The 7,112-nt window shown below is 39.2% G+C and overlaps 1 pseudogene; it reads left to right on the forward strand.

The window, feature by feature from the left end:
• Positions 1-375: 375 nt before the first annotated feature.
• Positions 376-1,116, forward strand: LOC138161436 (thioredoxin pseudogene; annotated as a pseudogene).
• The last annotated feature ends 5,996 nt before the right edge of the window (positions 1,117-7,112 follow it).

Below are 7,112 nucleotides of genomic sequence, written 5' to 3' on the forward strand. Positions count from 1 at the left end.
CCTCTTTGAAAATGACTCTCAAATCTACAAATTCAGAACTCATTTGTAAGCTGACTTTCAGTGCTGGTGTCATCAGTTATTACCTGTTGGATAGCTCCATAGGGATGTCTCATAGGTATCACAAATTCAGTACGTCTAAAAAGGAATTTGTTGGTTTCTTTTGGGTGACCCCACTATCCTCCTACTGATGAAGATTTACAACCTTGGGGTCCACCTCAACTTGTCCCTATACTATACCTCACACATTCGATCAATTGCCATGATTTGTCAATTCTGCTCCAACATGTGACCACTACCCAGGTTCAGTCTCTCATCACCTTTCACCGAGACTATTGCAAGAGACTCTTAATTGGTTTCCTTGCATTGATTCTCCTTCCACTCCAATACATCCTCTACATATCTGCTAAATTCATAGTACTAAAGGTCAAGTTTGACCATGCCATTCTACGAGTGAATGATGCTGTATTCAGAAATGAACTTGGTGGGGAGCATGTATTGTAACAACCACTTTCAGTCTGAACTCACTTTTCCAAGAGATCAAAGTGGTAGAGGAGAGAGTGGTCATCCCCAGTTCAGTGAGATATGTTTCTGTTCTTCATATATCTTGTCAGTAAACATCCCTTTGTAAAAGCTAATTGATATTACTTGTTTACCAATGATATCAAGAAGATAGAAACTGAATTCTTACATCTCCTGTAGACTGAAGCACTGTATGGATAGGCTCTGGCTCACAGATCACTCAGATCAGCTGCTCCCTGCCTGACCACTGGGACATGTGCTTCTCTGCCTCCTGCAAAAATGGTGAAACAGAAAGATAACAAGGAAAACTTTGACCCAGAATTGAAAGAGGCTAGAGAAAAAACTAGAAGTAGTTGATTTCTTTGCCATGTGGTATAGACCATGCAAAATGATAAAGCTTTTCTTTCATTCACTTTGTGAAAAGTACCCAGATGTGATCTTCATAGAAACGAATGGAAATGACTGTCAGGATGTTGCTACACAGTGAGAAATGAATGCATGCCAACATTTCAGTTTTATAAAAATGGACAAAAGGTGGGTGAATTTTCTGGAGTCAATAAGGAAAACCTCAAAGCAACCATTAATGAATTGAAATAATTTTGGATTCACAGTGTGAACAACTGTCAGCTGTCTAAATTATATAGAATTTTCTTCTATTTCCCCCAAAAGATCAAGTGTAACAAGAGTATGTATTCAAATATATTTGACTGTATGTAAATAATAATAAAATACAAATTATATACGTATATAGATATGTGTGTGTGTTAATTTGATGGTGGCATGGTAATCAGTGGTATCAATGATAGTTGTTCGGTCATTTCAATCATGTTTAACTCTTCATGACCCCTTTTGGGATTTTCTTGGCAAAGATACTGGAGCGGTTGTCATTTTTTTCTCCAGCTCATTTTACAGATGAGGAAACTGAGACAAACAGGGTGAAGAGACTTGCCCATGGTCACACAGCCAGTAAGTGTCTGAGGCTAGATTGGAACTCACAGACATGAGTCTTTCTGATTCCAAGGCCACCTCCCTATGCACTATAGTGCCACCTATTTGTTTCCATCGATGATATTGAGGAGACCAGCACTGGTGATTGATATTGGAGGAATGCATCAGAAAGAGGGCTCAAGCTGATAGCATTAGAAGAAGCTCACCACTCCTTGGGGGTACCCCTAGAACCTTGAGACAATATAGATACCCTTTGGAGACCCAGTTTGCCAGTGCAAGTAGGAATTGGTTTAATGACCCTCAGAACCTTTATAAATGCCATGCAATTAGAAATTAAGATCTCTATTACAAAAAAACATAAATGCATTTCAATTCATAGATTTTTTAAAACTGTTTCATCATCTTGTTAAGTGCCCTTTATATTATAGGGAAGGAAATCAAGACCCGGAGAAATAATGCATCTTGTCCACATTCAGAAAGTCAACCTGGCCATGACTATACCATATTGCCTCTCACAAGCTGATTCAAATTATTGTTGCTGCTGGGAGGCAAACAACTACTGAGTTCAGGTTAAAAGATTTGTCATAAACTCTATGACCTCGGGCCAGTCCTATCGCTTTCTTGGCTTATCTGTCTCTAAAATTTTGTGACTCATTCATGGAAAATCCATTCCCACTAATTTAAGCATTTAACTGACTTGAAACTATTGAAATAAATTATATTGGGCAGTCGACCTAAAACTCATGAGAAAACTAAGATTATTCTTTGGATTGTTTTAAGTTTGTGTTTCTGGGGTTACTCAAATGTATTTGCAATATGAGGGTGTGGTGGTGGGGTGATTATGGATGTAGATAACACAGATATTTCACCAGTGAACATTTTAGGGTTTGGAGTTTTCCAGTGTTCTGTGAAGGTCAATCAGTCTGCTTTTTGAAATATATTTTATGAAATGTTGACCCTTGTTCTCTCTTGGTTTGGTGAAAGAGCATGTGATTAAAAAGGTGTAGACAAGAACCAGAGTGTGACTCTGTATGGGCTCCATGGTAGGGGGCATTCCTTCCCTCTGTACCCAAGAAGATAATTAAAGCTTTTCTGAGCTAAAAAGGAGAGACAAGCCTACTTCAGAAGCAGATTATTTTTCCCATTGCATGACATACCCCCAAAATCCTTCGAAATGAATACATTTATTTCACGTGTTTAATTTCTACTGAGTTTGTTTCATGAAAAAGTTGAATTTATGTTGTAAGCTATTTACCCAACTTCGGGTGACCTCTAACACAGAAAACCTGGGCTGCTAGGAGGGTGACCACACCCTCCTTTAAGTAGGACAGACCATCTCAACAACAGTGCCTTTTTTGTTGTTGTTTTTTTGCTTTGTTAACATTTTTTTCATTCTGGGCATATGTGTTTATTTTGAAAGACAAACAAGATCCCTGTGTACCTTGCAGGACAGCTCACCCTCAATGAGACCAAAAGTAACACTTTAAAAACAAACAAAACACAACATCAGCTTCTTATATTTGGATTTATTATAAAATGAGGCAATGCTACAGAAACTGACGCCCACTCCAACCCCGTTCATGAATCTCATTCTAGGTCATTCTACTGTGCCACTGAAAAACCCCATTATAGTTTTAATGAACTTGTTGTAAATCCCCATGCTTTTCATTTAAAAAACATTAAGTATTCTTTTATTTTCAGTTCTGAATTCTTTCCCTTCTACTTCCACTCCTCTACCTTTTGAGAAAGCAAAAAATCCAAAACTCATTACAATGTGTATAGTCAAACAAAACAAATTCCTGCATTAGCTCTGTTAAAAAAAAAAAAAAGCTTCAATCTACTCTGTGAATCTATCACATATCTACCTGGAAGAAGATGACATGTTTCATCATGAGTCCTCTGGAGCTGTGGTTGGTTCCACTGTGTTGATCAGGGTTCCTAAGTTGTTTAAAGTTATTTATCTTTATGCTATTGTTACTGTATAAATTGTTCTCCTGGTTCTACACACACACACACACACACACACACACACACACACATACTAGAGGGTGTCATGAAATTGAAAGATGTTTTCTCTCATTAGAGATGCATGGCATATAGCCTCATGGATTCAAAGCTGGAAAGGTCCTTAGAGATCATCAAATTCAACCTCAGCATTTTATAGATAAAGATACTAAGGCCCAGTAAGAGGACGGGACCTACTCACAACATGGCAGACCTGAGACTTGACTTCAAAGCCTTTATGCTTTCCACTGAACCATGTGGGAGTTGCTATTCCACAATTTTCCCACTCTACCTATCCCATTCCACATAATGACTGTTTCTTTTTCTTCTCTGTTGTCAGGGTGATGGTATTCTTTGGGATTTTTTTTTTAAAAGAAGGAAATGTGTGTGTTTATGTATATGTATGTATGTGTGTGTATGTGTATATATCTATATCTATACTTATGTCCATAGATAGATATGTAGGTCTTCTTGGGTCATTTTCTGCTTGTTTGTGTTTTTTCTCTTCCATTCTCTAAAACTTCCCAGTTCATTCTGTTGTTATTGTTGTTTGTACTTCATTCTTGAAGACAACCATGACGTCAGGAAGATGATGCCATGACCTGCAAGTGAATTGGATTTAAATGAGGGAGGGCTGTGCAAAATCACCAGCCTCACTTTCTTCTCCACAGCCATCTGGGTCCAGTGGCTAGATATGAATCAGGATGACTGGAGTTCATTCTGTATGAGAAAGAATAAAGAGACCTGAGAAGAGGCCAGAGACAGCTATATGAGTGTAGTTTGACCAAATCTTTCATGAGCTCATCGGTCACCTGAGGCATTTGGGCAGATCCCCTGCTGAGAGAAAACTACTCTCAGTTCTGCTGCTGCATATGCCTGTTTCACAGGGGGTCAGAGGGAGGAATGTGACTGCTATTCTAAAAGTGGTCTGGCAAGGAAGTGGTATACCCTAAAGCATTTGAACTGCCTTCAGAATCAAGTGGAAGGACATCTTTGCTCTTCCAAATTTATAGGTTAGTTTCACTAAAATTTGTAAACCACACATCAAAATTAATCAAGGAAGATCAAAGAACAAAACCACTGTTAAAAAGCCAGGTCCCTCTCGGAGTATTTGAGCTGTTGGTCATGAGAAAGACGTGACATTCTGATATCTCAGACCAAAGGGATAATAAAAATACATTTTGGACCATGTTAGCCTGACTACATCCTGCATTTCCCCAACCCCCACCCCTAGATCTGGCTTGATCAAAACATGGTGGCCTGAGCATTCTCTATGTGATACAGATTAAGAGAATAGTAAAAATAAAAATGAAGAAAACCTTGGTATCTGCAATGACATTAAGTAAATACCTTTCTTAATAAACATACCTTAAAAATATCAATTTTGCATAATTATTTTTCAGCATATCCTTATTCCTCTCTAGACTACACTCCGTATTTTCTTCTACTAGGCCCCAGAAACTCTTCATTCTGGAACTCACACATAGAAGAATCCATCCTTGGGGACTCTCTCTCTCTCTCTAATTGGATGACTCTTCCCAGAACCTTCATCCCTTAGGAGTTTTTTGGAATGACAACAGATTTTTCACTAAATACTGAGGGAGTATGAAAGGCAACAAATACGCCTTTGGGAAAAATTCTATTTCATAGGTCTAATGACAGTAAGTTAGTCAATAAATTAATGATACAATAACAAAAGACATAACTTGGGTGAGGTCATGGGGCTTGTCCCCAGGGTGTCTAATAGTGCTGACAGCATTGGTGGTCTTTTAGAAGCAAAGTAAAACTAAGCTAGCACCTAGTTAGAAAGAATTACTGAACTGTAGGATTGGAAGGGAATCAATGACCATCTAGTACGATTTATAACTGAAAAGAAATTCCCAGGTGGCCAGGTGGTGCAGTGAGTAAGAGCACTGGCCCCAGAGTTGCGATGACCTGGGATCGAATCCAGGCTCTGATACTTAGCACCACACCCAGAAATAACTGGCCATGTAACCTTGAGCAAGTTACTTAACCCCAATTGCTTTAAAAAAAAATTTTGGTTTCAGGGGCAGCCAGGTGGCTCAGTGAGTAAGAGCACTGGCTCCAGTGTTGGGATGACCTGGGATCAAATCCGGGCTCAGATACTCAGCACCACACCCAGAAATAACTGGCCGTGTAACCTTGAGCAAGTTACTTAACCCCAATTGCTTTAAGAACAAAAAGAAAGAAGTTCCCAGTATAATGTACCTGCCAAGTGGTCTCCCAACCTTTGCTTGAAGATGTCAAATGAGGGGGAACTTTCTTCCTTCAAAGTTAGCCCTTTTTATTTGGGTTCAGTCCAAATTATTAGTAAACAAAAAACCTAAACTTGCCTCTTTGCAATTTCCATCCATTGGTCATATGGCTGAATCACATCTTCTCCAAGCTAAATATCCCTAGTTCTTTCAACTCATCCTCATTTGACATGTACTCGAGATTGCCCACGTTTGGGTGTTCTCCACATTACTAAACTGTGGTGCATATAGCTGTCTAATAATTTGTTACAATAGGAAGCTTCAAGATCTTCCTCTGACCAATGGCCACATTCCACATGACCTGTTCCCTAACCCAGCCCTCCCCCTTGCCCCTCCTGGAAGCACACTTCTCTGAACTTTCCTCACAGAGTCCCAGGGTGAGATCCCTTCCTCACTCTCCCATGACTGCACCACAGGCAAGCTCTTCCCTAGCCCCAAGCCTCCACCATCTCTCCTGTGGCAGCCTCTGGGGTTTCTCCATCCTTTCAAGTTCTGGACTACTTATCACAGGCACAGGAATTGCTAGCTACAGTTCTGAGAACAGTTAGATGAATCCCACTACTTATTCGGGTATGAGGAACATCAATAAGATCATTCTTTTTATTACACTAGTACCCAAAATAAGTGACATTAAATGGCTTACCACTCCCATGATTCTTCAGAATCTTAAAAGAAGCATAAATCTGCCAGCCAAACAGGTTTTTGATATTTGCTTTTAACCAAATAAGCATTGATAGGAACAATTTTACAGATTGTTGAGGGAGGATTGTACTCTTTTCAGATCTAGCTAAGTGCTCTGGGGCAGCTCGGGAGCACAGTGGAAAAAATGCTGGGCCTGGAATTGGGAAAACTCCTCTTTGCGAGTTCAAATCTGGTCTCAGACAATTACTAGCTGTGTGACCCTGGGTAAATCACTTAACTATGTTTGCCTCAGTTTCCACACTTATAAAATGAGCTGGAGAAGGAAATGGCAAAACACTGCAATATGTTTGCTGAACTGGATCTTCATTCGATCTCACTGGAACATTATAACCTAGAGAGGAAAATGGCAGACCACTCTAGTATCTTTGCCAAGAAAATCTCAAATGGGGTCATGACAGTCAGATACAACTGAAAAATGACTGCACAACAAGAAGTTTAGTAATTTAATTAACTTCACAATAGTGTCTTCACAATAGTTGAGTAAACAATTAAGTTGAGTACAAAAGTGTTAGAGATGGGATCTGAACTCAGATGTTCCTGACTCCAAACTTATTTTTCTCAAGTAAATTGAGAAGGTAATTTATTGTTATTGAGACATTTAGTCAACACTTTCTTTTACAAGATTGGGTTGGCAAGAATTTCATGACTTAGTGGACATTTATG

This window comes from Petaurus breviceps, unplaced genomic scaffold (genome assembly GCF_028583685.1).
Source record: "Petaurus breviceps papuanus isolate PSGF00001 unplaced genomic scaffold, PetGlider_PUasm1.0 185, whole genome shotgun sequence".
NCBI classification, from domain to species: domain Eukaryota; kingdom Metazoa; phylum Chordata; class Mammalia; order Diprotodontia; family Petauridae; genus Petaurus; species Petaurus breviceps.